Below are 15857 nucleotides of genomic sequence, written 5' to 3'. Positions count from 1 at the left end.
GGCAGCACCATCTAGGATAAAGGAGAATTTTGACATACAGAGCATTGGAGAGAGAATCGATAAAGCCTATCAAGACTTAAGAGAAAGCAGCAAATTGGGAAGCCGAGGGAAGGGAGAACAATCCCTGGCCCTCCAACCATGAAGCGAAGAAAGAGACCCATTCAGTCTCGAGAATAGAGCCTTGTCCTTAGACAGGCTGACTTTAAATATGGGTGATGGGGATGAAAGCCATACTAGCTCGGCACTAGATATGTCAGACAAAGAGAGAGAAACCTTTTGTGGGGAGGAGGGAGAAAGTACGTGGGGTCCCAAGGGATGTCTGCAGACAGACAAGGAAGTGAGATAGTCTAATCTAGAGCAGCCTAAGGATAGGATGCCAGATACTATAGCATGCCCAGAACGTCCTAGAGAATGATTGTATAGCGAGAAGGGAGAGTCACCATCATAAGTGAGCAGGCTGAGGTCATTGCCAGGCAGAAGACGATCGGAAACCATTGTCCCCACTATGGATAGGCAGACGATGGGAGCCGATTGCGGCTTTGGGTTCATGCAGTTCCCTTTATTGGAGAAAGGAGGGGCCAGATTGCAGTATATTCCCTGGCCACAAATGGATAAGGATAATTTAAGATGCAAACTTCCCAGCTTAATAGCAGGTTTGGGGAAATGGATTTATGAATTAGAAAAGATGAAATACTTTGGCAATAGGGGTCATTAAGGGTCTCCTAATAGCCATTGTTGGGGAAAGGGATGACATTTGGACAAGAGCAGGTTATTCAAGTGTCGCGGCACAGAACACTGCACACAATGGGGCACCATTTAATAATTGTAGAGCAGATGTCTGGTGAGCGCTTTGGTACAATATTCTGATACGTCAGATATGGGTGCAATTATGGCCTGTAAGATTAAAGATGATGAAGATCCGCTTGCTTACATTCAAAGTATTTAGGAGCGGTGGACTCTTGAAACAAGGGAGCAATGGGGGAAATCAGTGCCAGTATTTCACCACATTTTGTGACAGGGATTGCCAGAACAGTTACAGAGACTGCTCAATAAATGAGTGGTAATGGAAGCGAAGCCATGGGCAGAGATACAGTTGACTATAGAGCATCACTACCGGCTGTTACAAGAGAAGAGGGGAGATGCTAGAAAACTTGAGGAAGCCAAGTTATTTTAGAAGAAATTATCAAAGTACACCATAGAAGGGGCGGTACTGACAAGCACAGAAGGATTGTGAATGCAGCAAGCAGTGGGTACATTGCAGGTGAATAATCAATGCCAGATGGATCAAAGAGGGAATGTTGTGTCCAGGGCGCTGCATGACTGAACGCTGCAACCATGCATGCTGTGACCTGCTGAGCAAGAATCATTGTGTCCCTGCAACTAGTGTGTCCTAGGAGCTGCATGGCTGCGCGCTGCAACCCTGCACACTGTGACCTGCTGCACAGGAATCATTGGGTCCCGGAAGCTTGTGTGTCCTATGCGCTGCATGTCTGAGGCTGCAAACCTGCGCGCTGTCACCCTGTTTGGAATACAAATCTTGCAGACAGCCCTTTGATGCAAACACCACTGATTGCTTTATAATATGTAATTATCTGTAGGCTAGATTGTGACTACTGTTAGGAATGCTGACTGAATCCATTATGCTTATCCCTTCTGGCACTGGTTTGTGGTGGTGGACAGTTTGATTTGGTGTCCTGGGACTGATAAGCGCTGCGATGCCTAAGGGCTGCCTTTTCTTCGGGAAACACTCTTAGGAAGAAAAGACTACTGTTTCCATGCTGAATACATGATTGGATCAAGGATGACGTGTGGGTGGACTGGGCCCTGGAAGATGGGCCTAAGCATTATAGCAATAGCTGCAACGCTTGGGATAAAGATATTCTTTGAAGGGACATACTTTTCTTGTGACTGTCATATAGTTTTGCAAGCTAAGTGCCTGCTGCTGACCTCCATGTGCAACCTAGAGCATCAGATTTGAATTCGGTCTGGTTTGGCCCCAACCAGTTATCGAGTGCCAGATAAAATTCACTTTGTGGTGTACACTATACAAGTGTGAAATAGTTGTATACATCGTGTGAGTCATCAGCAATCAAAAGCAGCAACTGTTTAAAGCTGGCTTCACTCTCCTCCCCAAGAATAAGTGCGAGGTGGCCCCCCAAATGTGTATTTTCATTACACAAAAGGCCTTGTAGTTTACATGAGTGTTAAGGTAAAGTTAGGCTGAAATCATGGTGCTACTACACAGTACAACTGAGTCGGGCTTTCAAAATGATTAACAAATTTATGAATAGTGTATTCTGTGTTTAATTAAATGTACGGGTGAAGCTTTTTTCATCGGGCATCTTACCAGAATGCCCTATTACCAGGCACCTCCCATTTCCTTTAATGCTAATATTCTGGTTAAAAAAAATACGGATGACAAAGATTTCAAGCTGGATCAGTGTTTAGATGAAGGGCCAGAAACGTTTGATTCTCTAGATGTGTTGGGCTGTAACTACTGCCAGCCCTAACTGCCATAGTCAATGGTGAGGCATCATGGGAGTTGGAGTCCAATACATCTGGAGAGACGCGGTTTAGATCCTTGGTCTTGTTGTAAGAGAGCTGGTAAACAGAGCAAAATACCCATAAGCTTTATCTAGCCTTTTCCTCTACCAATCAGTAAATGGAGATTCGGTTAGACAGCATATTTGCTTATCCAGCAACATAAGTTTACTGTAAAATGTTCTCATACATATTCGTTGTCGATACCTTTAAATTGTGACTCTATTTGACTATGTGCTGGCTCAGTGAGGTTGACAACCCACACCACGTACGGTGCATAAACTGAAATACAGCTTTTTGGAACTATGGCAAATTCTTATAATTATGACGTTTATACACAAAATAGAGTTCAAAATGATTTTTTTTTATCAAGATATCTCAGGTGATCCGGTACTGTAAATCTTCTGGTTAACCGCAGTTTGTTGTACGTTTACTTAGGCTTTGAGTGTCTTGATTAGGGACTTTGCCTCCAAGTTGCAGGATATATATGTATTCACTGAAAAACAGTTAAAGTTTCATTAAGTTAGCCAAATTTATCGCAACAAAACCCCTGAAATTCAGAGCATTTGAGAAGTCATGACTGGCTTAACGATGTCCCCCATAATGTAATTTACCCCATAATGCCATTTTGTATGTCATTGTGAATCCCTTCTCTTACAATATGTATGTGCTCATGGGCTTTGCAACAGGAACGCGATGAGTGAAGCTGGCCATGACTTCCCAAAAGCACTGATTTTTAGGGGGTTTGCTGCAATACATTTGGTCAACTTAACTAAATGTTAACTAAATACAAATACATTGAATTTCAAGGGTTTTGCAATACCAATGTATTTTTCTACACCACTGGCCACCATGCCAACTGTTTATTTTACAAAATTACCAAGCCAGTAGCCACAGCCTTTGGCCGGTTCGGTAATATTACCCCCACACGAATGGTCACCATACATAATGTTGCCTGGAAAAGGCTGCAGCAACATTATGTATGGGGACCATTTGTGAAGGGAGCGAGCTGTCCCCCGCTCACCTTGGGGAAAAAATAGAAATAAACATAAAAAAAATACTTGTTTCAAAAACAGGGATTGCGGGGGTGTCCCCCGCAGGTTCACAGTGATAATGTCACTGCAAACCACTGCCTTTTTCCAGTGACATTTTGCCACACAGCCTTTTTGCAGGGACATTATCACATGGAACCCCTTGGCCATGTGCCCACTATATATTTTACAACACTACGATGCCACTAGCCATGGCCTTCGGTCATGCCCACTGTATATTTAACAACACTACCAGTCCATTACCATGCCCTTTGGTCATGGTCAGTGGCCACATCCTTGGGCCGTGGCTACTATACATGTGTATCGGGTCCACTAGCCAGGGCCTTAGATCTGGCTAGTGAGCACAGCCTTCGTCCGTGTACACTGTATGTTTTAGAAAATTACCAGGCCACTAGGCATGGCCTTTGGCTGGGTCCACTGCATATTTTACATTACAAGCTGGCTTTTGGTTGTTCCCACTGTATATTTTACAACACTACCGGCCTTCACCCATGCCCACCCTATATTTAAAACACTACCGGGTCAGATTTTTCACCCCATACCTCACCGTAGCTGTAAAAATGTATATATTTTGTTTACTTTTTTCTCATAACCGTGGGTATAATAATGTACTACTACATTTAATTGTAGTTGTTAGATATCTGCAGTTGTTAGGAAAAATGATGAACAAATGCTTCCCTCCCATCGCAGGCGCTCACCAAGTGCCCCCCGATCTTTGCCTGCTACCCGAGTCCCTTCAAAGCCTCCTCGCCTCCCCACCCCTCTCCTATTTGCTCCCACCACTCGTTTCTGTGTGACACACTTTCATTCCCCCTTGTGTTTTCTTATATAGCTGCAATTATCCACAGCTCGTTTGTACGCTTAACGTGACCCCTAGCCCACCTCCAACTCCCAAATTTAACATGGTGTCCACAGGTTTTCCACTTGGCACTTGATTTAACTGCAACACAAAGTTCTCTTCCAAGGTTTCTTCCAAGGTGACTATTCAGTGTTCACAATTTTCTGCTTAAACAAAACTTTCACTGCCTGATTCATGGAATTATTTGCGTGAAAAACGCAGATTTGCGCGCCTTTCTGCCGGAAAATCCCCATACTTCAAACAGGGATTTTCAGGCAGAAAGGCACACAAATCTGCGTTTTTTCACGCAAATAATTCCATGAATCAGGCTGTCAATTTTCCACTCTTCGATTGTTAAATGTTTCTTCCTTCATGTACAGCAAGATTTTGTCAGGATGAATTTTTAACACAGTTCAAATCATCACATTCTAATGGCTTAGCCACTTTTCACCACAACCTTCAACCACAATTGCAGTACTTCAATGTCTTCTGTCTGGCCCACCAACCTGCCAGGGCTTACTACTGAAAAGTCCCATTTCTGGTTACAGTCGCCTGCCAGGACAACACTCCTACTACTACTACTACCAGTACTCAGTCAGTGGTGAGGTTGACTTCATATCTCATTAAAAGGTTTTCAACTTTCAACAGCATTGCGATTCACAACGTCTTTCAAAAGGTATTTAATAAACATTGACGTCTTTTGTTCCTCTGACTTGTTTGCCTCATGCAAAGCAGGTTTATTTCCTCTCCCCCTTGATAATGATTGCAAGGGGGGCGTCCTTTCTGCCACCTTTGGGTTTCTTCTGCTCCACCTATTAACTGTGGATAATACTTTTGCCTTAGTTTTCTCTCTCTAGAAAAGCAGGCTTCCCTCTTGTTTATTATTGCCTATCTTTGGCTTAGGCAACGCTAGTGCTCTAGATCACGCATTGCCCCCTCTTTACTTTGACATTAGTCATTATAATCTTTCATTGTCACATTCCTCTGAATGTAGAGATTATTCCAAAAGTAATTTAATTCATTAGTTCGGTATTTAAAATATCTACTTCCAGACAGTGGTCTCTCCTGGAGCACCCTGGACTCACCTCGCATAGGTAAACTCGCTGGTCGTCTTCTGCGCTTCCTTCCAACCCACTGCCGGTTCCACTTCTGCTTCCCTCGTCAGGATTTAAATGCTTGACCGCTCTGGTCGCACCTCCAGCGTTCGTGCCTTTTGTGCAGCAAGTCCTCTTCATTCCTCATGTACTCCGGTGCTCACCATCCACCGTAGCACCTCACAGAATGGGAAGAGCTCCTCTCTCCCTTGGGACAGCTGGCCTCCACACTGCTTCCCGCTGCATGATCTCTGCGCCCTAAGGACACAACTTCAACAACTCTTTCAGGACTGTATTATCTGGAAAATGCGCAGAGGTACCAGCGTATCCTCTCTGCTTCTGCTGCTCACACGGCTGATGAGTTCTCTTGGCTTGCACCTGAGGGGGTCTTAAGTAGTCACAAGTCCTGCTCAGATGTGGGTCATCAGAGTCATTATAGAGTGTTTCAGATTTCTGCACCTCTGAACTTCTCTTCCTTATCCTAATACTTAAAGCATGATGGGACTTGAAGTCCATAATGTTCTGAGTTATTTTGTCTTTATTCACATTGTCCTGTTTAAAGATTTTATTAAAGGTCCTTTTCAAAGATGGATTTATTGGAACTACTGTTTGGTTCTTAGTTCTACATCTTCTATTCAAAGGTGAAACATAACCCTCAAAAATGATTGTATTGAGTCCCTGATTATTATACACATCATCCCTAGGCTGATTACAGGGGTCTTCAGCACTAATACCTTGTGTGCTTCTGTAAAGGAGAACCCAACTCTGACAATATGCCATTAGGTATGTTGGCATAAGGGAAATGTCACCTTCCAAGGAAGATGAGTACCTTGTTTCTCCTAGAGGAATCCTCCCATTTTCTTGGGGCTCTTCTCCTCCCAGGTGATCCACCCGGCTAAACTCACCCCTAGGGTTAGCATCAGGTAGCGATTGCCTTCCCCTGGCCACCTGGCAGGAGATCTTAGGCAGGGATTCTGTGAGGATGCCTTAGGATTAATCACAGGCCAGTGTCCCTATGTCTACCACCTAAACTTCTGCCCATGGCCTTACCATAGTTAACCATGATTGCAAGATTATTCTATTTCCTGACAAATATGCTCTGAGCTGAAATCCCCTTTCCCCATTTGAAATCATGCACTTGGTCTTCAATACTGTAAGAGATTTTGTCTTATTGGGGTAAATTCAGGATTTGGCGGTATTTTCTTACCGTAAACATATTGGCAGTAAACTAGTATTACATTTAGAGTTGGTCTGGTATCACACTATTTTAGTGACCATAGCTTGTCAGCTTGTATTGCAGTCATTGTAATGGTATCTTACCTTGTGGTATTTTCAGAATTATCTTATTCCTGTGGTATAGTGGTGATCATGTTTTTTTATACTATAACCCCATCATAAAATAAACATTTCCTTTCTATTAGAATGCCTTCTAGTCACCTGTAGAGAGCCCCAGACTTAGAACACTTCAGAGAACCCAATGAGTTTATTCAAGGCACCACCTATAGTTTGTGGCTGATATTACTGGCTTATGTACATCCAGTAATCTAACGGCCGGATTAGGCACCCCTTCCTTTCAGCTTTCAAGAAGGAATCACTCATAACATTGCACACAATTGCCTACCTTGTAGATGTCGATCACTGACTTTCTCCTGTTTGCTATTTTACCTACAATGATAAATTGGTAAATACACTACTGCACTGGTATAAACAGCACTTTTGCGCCTCATATATAAATGATTCACAGATGCATGAATGACACCAAAATCTCAGTTTTTTTATCTGCACTTTGTGTTACAAACCAGTTACAAACCACAGAATCTTACCACATGATATTTACAGCATCACCTGCAAGATATAAACGAACAGCAGAAACAAACATGTATTTTGCAAATATAAATTTATGTTCTTACACTTTGAATATATAGAGAGAAAAATAAACATACCATGATTTCTAACTTCTCTGCACTGCCAATGAATTCTAGCATCACTCGTGCACCATTCTCCTTTTTTTTTTCTCACTTGGCACAAATCTCTTAACAAGGCCAGTGATCTGAGATCCCCGCACGTCTTTTGCAGTCCCAGTCCCAGCGCGAAACTCCTCCGTACATGTGCGGGCAGCGCCAACTGATTAGATTCAAAGTCAGTGCTCGACCCTCAGAGATAGAACCGTCTGTCTGTCTCCTGAACCCAGCACAAACTCCCAGCTCCCTCTTTTTTCTTCATTAGCAAAACTCTCATTCAGCCCCCTTGTTGACGTGGCTTGTCTGCCTACAATCCCTACCAATCAGGGTAAAAAGAATGTGCCCTGTGCTAGCCTTCATTTTCAAAACAATGAAGACTTCATGCCCAGAGTAACTGTTTCGTTTTGCTTCCTACATCTTACATATTTTCTGTTCTCCACAAGCTGAAGAAAACACTAGTGTGCATTTCCTCACTGAAAAATGAATTTCAAACAGTGCACCCAAAACATGGACTGTACCTCATTGTGCATAGAAGACTGCATTATAATGTTAGAGAATTTGAAATTAGTACTTTAGTTAGGTTAGTAATGTTAATCAGTCGTGTATTCTAATGTAGTCTTCACACATGAAGCATCCACTATAAATTGTGCACCTCATTATTTTAACCTGGCAGCACACTAAGCTTAAAAAAAATGTATGTGTGCTCTGAATGCCTGCAGTTCCAAACTGGGCCTGGCTGTGTTTTCTAATGTATATTGTATGCTAGCAAAACTACTATATATTGTATGCTGGCAGAAATGCTATATATTATATGCTGGCAAAAGTCCCATACATGTACTTAAATTGCCCTCCTTTTTTCAACAATTTTGGCTAACAAACCCACAATTGGAGGAAACTTCTTAAAATGTTCATCTCTTTTTTTCCATCATATGAATCACAATTGAAATATTAGCAACTTAATAAACTGAACATTACGACATTTCACAACAAAGCACTGCTTAATCATAACAAAAGTAAAACAGACCCCAAATGAGCCCATAAGTTCTCAAAGAAATATTGTACATGTTTCTTTCCAACTGAAGTGTCCACATATGTTTGAATGCCTTTTTAATCACGGTCTTTATGTGCGTGTGAAATCAACATTTCAGATATGACAACAAAATAATAAAATAAAATAAATAAATAAAACAATTAACTAACATAACAAATCAAAACAATTAAATAAAATAACAAATTTGTGACTCGCCATCACCCTCACTTTCAGTCACATAGGATGATACTATGCTCCACCCGCAACGCTGCACAATTAAGTTCAACTCACTAGTGTTCCATGGATGGCATTCATCATCTTCATGACCGCACCTCTGAGATGTCCTGATCAACAACTTTTCATCATCTGGTTCATTTGGTGAAATTCTTTCATTGTGGCGCTCTTGGGTGCTTTTCCATAGAAATCATCTCTTTAGGCACCCCAGTCTCTTTGTCGTCACCTCCATACTTTGGTCCGGAGGCTTTATTTGGGCTTCATCCCGTGGACTCCATGACTCCATCATCTCTCGCGGCCTCCAGTCCTGCAACCTCTGACCCCAACCAAGGTTAGTTATTTCCTAAATCAAATAGAAAAGGAACAGATTAAGTACATAGCACAATACTAGTTTCACCCTTTCTACCACTTTGCGAAAAACAAAATATGGTCCAAAACATTCTGATTTCCTCTTCCGAATACCTGCAACTAATCACATGCATGAGAAAACAATAACATACATTTCACAGTATCATACATACAAACACATTTTTTTTTCCAGTTTTTTTTTTACCGTTGCCAAAAAAAGATTCTTTATTAACAATATAGCCAAGAAATGGAAACAGAGGGGGGAGGTGCGGTGCTGCTGCAAGAAGGCAGTTTGGTTACACAAAGTGCACAGGACATGGAAGAATGCAGAACTGTCAGCTGTGAGAGAAAGCACACACTCCATTTATGTAAGGCAACCATTATCCCTATAGTTGATGAAAGAGAGTAGTGCTCCAACATCATAAATGGTGTAAATCAAAGTCATATGGCAACCGTTGAAAGGAAGAGTGCAAAATCGTCAAACAATGGGCCCTTATTATCAGCAAATATGGCTTCAGAGCATTACAGCTTCCAGGGTGTCTGATCCTACACATCATCCATCACTTTCGCAGAGAGGGCATTGCTTCTTCAGCATAGCTGCCACCCGGCCCCAGGCCACGCGGGTCACCTTCAGGTTATTCTGGATTTTCAGCCGATAAGGCTTTGGATTCTGGCACTTGTAGTTTGTAATTTAGAGTATAAATCTTTTATTTTACAAATGCAAAACACAGGGTACAACACTCAGAAAACAACATAAGGGGTGCCAAGTAGTAGAAAGGTACACAAGTGTAAAACACCACTATAACATTAATTCCCAGACAATATCCAGACATTACATTATTCCAGGGGAGGGAAAGAATAGTTTGTGATTTGGAACTAGGAGGATGGAGACTTCCGAACATGCAACGTGGTTTGAGCTAAAAAAACAGGACTGGCCCATGATGACATTCATGATATTGGGCAAGTTGACATATTGGTGTGAAATACTTTTTTCAGTGGCTTTTGACTCGTTTGAGTTTCAATGTCGCTTTACTTTTTGGATTTCCATCCCGCCATCATATGTGATTTCCAAGCTGGTGTCGAAAAACGATGCACAGGACTGCAATTAGCTGCTGTAGAAAGCAACATCTTTGGGGTGTTGCTCTTTCTGTGGGTTGCGATGAGGGAATCACCTCTGTTTATGACCTAAAAGACACATTCATGCATAATACAGAATTAAATATTCTGATAGCTTGAAATAAGTTTCTAAGAAGTTTATTTTCAATGCCCTGATGTTGAAATAATAAACCGTTCTTTGGCTTTACTGGTCAAACAAATGTGGCGCATCAGGAATAAAGGGTTAGCCTGTATCCTTACTTCAATTGTGCTTCAGTCTCTCTTAATGATAAAGAATTCTAGAAGGACACCTTCCCAGTTGGGGGCAACTACCATGGAACTGCTCCCTCCAGGAGGATTTGTGTATGCTGCAGTTGGTGACTGGAATTCGTTTAGTGGCTTTAAGATCTTGATTTCCATATGGGTGACTGAGCTGCTGTTTGGGTTTGATGTTTTGGTCCCTCCTCTTTCTCTGTTCAGTGACCTTGCACCAAAGGACTATAGAACAATATGCAATGTGATGCTGGTCATACAATTACCAGAGCTGGGAAAAATGTTTACTTTCTGATTTGAAGTGAAGTGGTCTTTCTGAAATGATGGGTGCAGGCCATATTTTGGTTGGTTGTACGTTGATGTGGAGAATTATTCCCTCGACAATTTCTTGGCGATTATTTCCATAGTAGTATTTTGTGATGATTTTAACCGAATGTTGGTATTATGATGCATTTTTTGCTCTTTGATTCATTGATATTTTTTTCCTTCCCTGCCATACATATAAATGTACATACAGTAAAAAACAAAATCACTAAAGGAATGTTATACTTCACAGTGCAACCAAACACCACTGCACATTCACCCATTATAGTAAGCTAAGCAAACATAACTCGCGCCATCTACGTGCATTGCTAAGACTAACATCCAGGACATCAAAGATGAGATCACAAATATCATTGATGACATCACTTTTTTTAAAAAGACGTAAAATGTTCGCGAACAGCGCGCCTGTTCGACCTATCAGCAAGGAATGGAGTGTGGATGCTGTAAAGGCAGTACACCTACCCTTACTAATGACAAATAAGATGGAATGGATATTTGACTGCACCATATGTTGAAATTGTGCATACATAAACAGAAATGGGTGTCCAAAGGATATTATACCTCGCCGTACCGCTTGGAAGCGGGATGATACATGTTCGTAGAACACACTAAATGTCCGGAATGGGTGTAAATGAGAAAAATGGGAGTGTGAGAAGGACAGTATAGCTGTCCGTATCGGGCGCAGCCAAAATGGTGCCGTCTGTAGAACTTGCGCAGTGGGCAGCAAGTACGTAGGCAAACAAAATGGAGTTGTCCTAAGGACACTGGAACTGTCCGTACAGTGAACCTAGCATGCATGCACATGCGCAGTACAAACATAAGTATAGCGAACAGCGCGCCTGTCCGTAACTGTCCGTCTCACTTGTGTCGCACTTTGAATTACTTTGAGAACCTGAACACTGTCCGCAGGACACTTGCGTGCATGCGCATGTTTAATTCTTTGCATTTGCTGTCCAGGGGACTTTCATTACTGGCGCGGATGTGTTGAGGACGTCATCATGTGACCGCACCCAAGCTGTGCGTGGGGACTAATTTGCGCGGTTGGTGTGCTTCCGCAACAGTACAAAAGAACTTGTAGAAACAAGACAAAGTTTTGTAGAGTGTAAAAATGTAATTTCACATATCCCAAACAATGGCTGACCTCAGGACTTGCTGTGTAAAGTTTTCGTACCGCTGTGTAGGGATGAAGACGGTCACGAGGCACACCGCTCCACCCCTACAAATGGCCACACCCCGAGCGCATCTTCTTTGTCCTTCTAGCTATAGCAGATTGAGGTGTACTGCCTTTACTGCTGTAGTGACCAAAAGGAAAGTAATCGGTATGGCTTCCATGGCTGCTGTTGGATCATTAGCCTCTGCACCACCCCCAAACCTGCCACCACCACCACCTCCCCAAGGGCCTGCAGAGAGATATATGGGTGAGGATGTAGAGAGCGAGGAAGAAGAGGAAGAGAATGAAATGGAGGAACCCCGCACTAAGAGCACTCAGCGGGAGTCATGGGTGTGGCCGTTGTTTTCCGTTTATGGGAACGTACCAAAAGCATGTGCGAACCTGGTGAAGTGTAACCAGTGCGAGGTGGTGCTGAGACGCGGGAGATTTGGTGCATACAGTTTTGGTACGACAACCATGAAGCGACACCTCACTTCGTTCCACACTGCAGACATTCGCAAGGTGGTGCCATGTGAAAAGCGTAGTCGATTGAGTTCCTCCACAGCATTCTCCGTGTCCGATCCTCCCACCACAAGAGACACTCTTGTGGTGGAGCGCCTCCCTCCAGCTGTCTCACAAGCCATTCGCAATGCTGTTGACCCTTACCTTTAAAAAGTGACAGTAGTGTGCATGTATTGTGACGCAGTACTCTGCAGGGGGGAGAGTTTTCAAAGTGCTTTTGAGGCTGCAGTCACAGAGCTCCAGAAGATCTGCTACTTACCTAAGTAAAGGTCAGCCTAAATCTTTCCCTATTCATTTGCCCTTTCTTATCCCCGTGGCTGGTGTCCCTTCCTTACCCTCCTTTGGCCTCTTCACCTAGTGTGCCGTGTGCTGTTAAGCAATAAAGGTGAAAACAACAAAAATGACAGAAAAGGCTCTTTTCAGAGCCGCCTTTCTCATTATAACAAAAGAACTATGAAGTAACGGTCGTAGACCCCCGTGAAGTTCTGAAAAAGTTTGAGGACAGTCATAGGGGAAAAAAGGGAGGGTGCAAGCGGAGCAAACACAATGAAGTGTACGCTGGGAGTAAGTGGCGGCTCTGAAAAGAGCCTTTCGGTGGTGTGTTGTGTGGGTCAAAAACTGTGGATTGGTGAAAATGGAATGTCAGATAGGTTAGTGTGATTGCAAAAGAGGGCGCAATGCATTTTGTAAATTGCGAAGAAAAATCTGATTGCCAGCATATGTGAGGTGGACTCCATATTTACGGAAAATGAAAGTGCTACGAAACAAAATGTTTATATTGTGGAAAGAGGATTTACCAGCATCTCTTAAAAATGCACACACAGCCTTATGCACATTGCGTCTCGCTTTCTCCATTTGTGGACCAAACGCAGAAGAACAATGCCATATTTGTCTTTGGGCAATACGGGAAAAAAGTATTTGACAATTTGGAAACATGTCCATGAGCTTTGCGAGTCCTTCCTTCATTGTAAATTGCAAAGAAACCCCAGATACATGGCCTAAACTGTTTCCTCTGCAATGAATGATCAGTAAATCTGGAGGATGCTCTGTCAGTAAAGTAACACAGAGAGGTACCAAGTCCAGCCATCTCATGCCACGCACGCCATGCCAGTGCACTTCCACATGAGGAAATCCAAGATTTGTAGATAAACTGCAGCTTTCTGCATGCACCTTCAACCAATGTATCCATGAGTCTCCCAAAATCCAGATAATCTGTTTTCGAGCATGGAAAGCCATGGCTGTGTGGTCTCCTGTGAGGTAGAAGACGGTCTTACTAAAGTACGTCGGTCAGAACACACCTACTAAACTTTATCGACCAATCCCTAGCTCCGCTCATTCTCATTTACATACGTCTCCACCCCTGAATCCCCGTTGGTGATATGTGCTGGCTGCAAACTACTGCCATGTTCGCAGACATGTAGAGGATCAGAGCGTGACAATGGTACATTAAAGTACTATTCTCCTTTTTCCCCTGTAAGGTAGGCTCTGAAAAGAGACGTTTTTTAAAAATGTTTGGCCAGATACCATACAGACATCTGGTATTTTATGTATTTTTTTGTATTTTTTGTCCTTGCTTTACTCTTGCAAACATTACAGAACCTTCTCTAAAGCAAGCCTTACGTTCCAAAAGAACATTGCATTTCCCAAAGAAGATAGCGCAACACCATCACCTTCAAAGTAACCCACATTGCTTGGAGCAATGTTATCGTGGCAGCAAAAAAACATACAAGCTCGTAGCATGAATGCACGCATGCCGCGATTGATGATACACCTCCTGATGCTTTGATCTGGACAGAAAACAGAATTGTTGCTCCATTGTACTCTAGGGAGTAAAGCAAAAAAAAGGAATTTCTTTGTTGGGAAGATGGTCATGAGTGCTTCAACCAACTGTGCCCAATCTGCTAACAAAGTACGTGAAATCACGTATCCCAAATGGCAAGCACCATAGTACAAAATTACCACATGAGGAGTGGTCACTGTAGGCATCTATCTACAAACTTGCAGAATTGCCGCAGCATTGAAATCAGTGTCAGCGATCCACACTACCTCCACTCCTCTCACATCGAAATGGTGTGCCACATGCCTAATCTCGGAAAAATGTCTCCAAGCATTAAAACCCTGACCCTCTCCACTTCTGCCATCTTCAGTGTGCGCACCATCTTTCGACACAAAAGAGTAATGTGAACATCTGATTGGCTGATGCCTACAGTTGCCTTTCCATGCAGGATTTGCTGTAGAAACCCGTATGTGACACGCCCTCCCAGCGGACAAGCGTTGCCTACGTGAGGCACCTAAATCTTACCCAGTCCTTCCACCCTTTCTACAGCGGTACCAAAGCAAGTCCCTCATTGGACACAGCTAAGCAGTCGCACAATCATCCACCAAACACATTGAACATCACTAATTTTAACTCCGTCATCAACATTGCGCACTTCAAAATTACTGTCGATGATTCTGAATGGAAGTCGCATATCATTGCAAAGCACCTACTTGACAGGCTACTGTGCAAATATTACAAATTTCTACGTACAGCTCCATGCATGTGCACATGCATGAGTATAGAGAACAGGTATGTATATTTTAATCAGATAACATGTGGAACCCTTATGATTTAATTTAGACAAAATGATGCCGCTAAATCTCAAAAGGGAATACATAACAATGCTCCTCCTTTAAAGTGCAAGATGTCCAATTTGTCATTCACAAATCGCACTGTCGTCCGCATAACCTGTACATATGTTGCAAGCATGCCTATTTAGGGCAGATCTCAATTTTGTATGTGAAAATATGGGAGTTGTGTACTCTGTATGGCCTATAGTAATGCTACTTGCAATGTGATCGTATGAGAATAAAAAGCGCTCCCGATTGCGGTGGTGACATTTCCTTCTGAGGGTCTCCTGATTTTTCGGCATTGTGCTTTTAATTTACAAGTAGAAAATGTTTCCCCATCTAGTACTATGCCCTATCGCTTACAAACCTCTCTCCTATGCATAGTACACTTTGTAAACAACAGGGCATTTCCATACCCTTAAAGGTTTTAGCTATTTTCAAGGACTTTCAAGTACCATATTGCAAGTACCACGCAAAGAATGCACAGAGTGAAGTGAAATGTACACGTGCACTGGGTTGAAATATGAAAGTTGAATGCTCTGACGAAAGAAGCACAATTAATGTGTGCAGTATCATCACTGCTGCAGACACACAAAGTAATTGAGTTTCTTTTTTTGAATCACAGTGAAGACTACTCTCCTGAGAATCAACAGCATCTACAGTGCATACGACATATCCGAAGAAACCTGCTCATCTTGCACAAAATAGTAAGTACAGTACAACCTCTATATTGTAACTACTCCTGAAAGAGGCTGCGTGTGTTATTTTTTTTTTTCTGGGCACCA

At 42.6% G+C, this 15857-nt stretch overlaps 1 protein-coding gene across 2 annotated transcripts in view; it reads left to right on the top strand.

The window, feature by feature from the left end:
* SAMD12 (sterile alpha motif domain containing 12) overlaps positions 1 to 15857 on the top strand; it is a 2183709-nt gene that overhangs the window by 1027927 nt on the left and 1139925 nt on the right. The gene's annotated exons all lie outside the window — the stretch shown is intronic.

This window comes from Ambystoma mexicanum, chromosome 5q, assembly GCF_040938575.1.
Source record: "Ambystoma mexicanum isolate Mex_15411 chromosome 5q, UKY_AmexF1_1, whole genome shotgun sequence".
Classification (NCBI taxonomy): domain Eukaryota; kingdom Metazoa; phylum Chordata; class Amphibia; order Caudata; family Ambystomatidae; genus Ambystoma; species Ambystoma mexicanum.
This window is presented reverse-complemented; position numbering and strand designations above follow the sequence as displayed.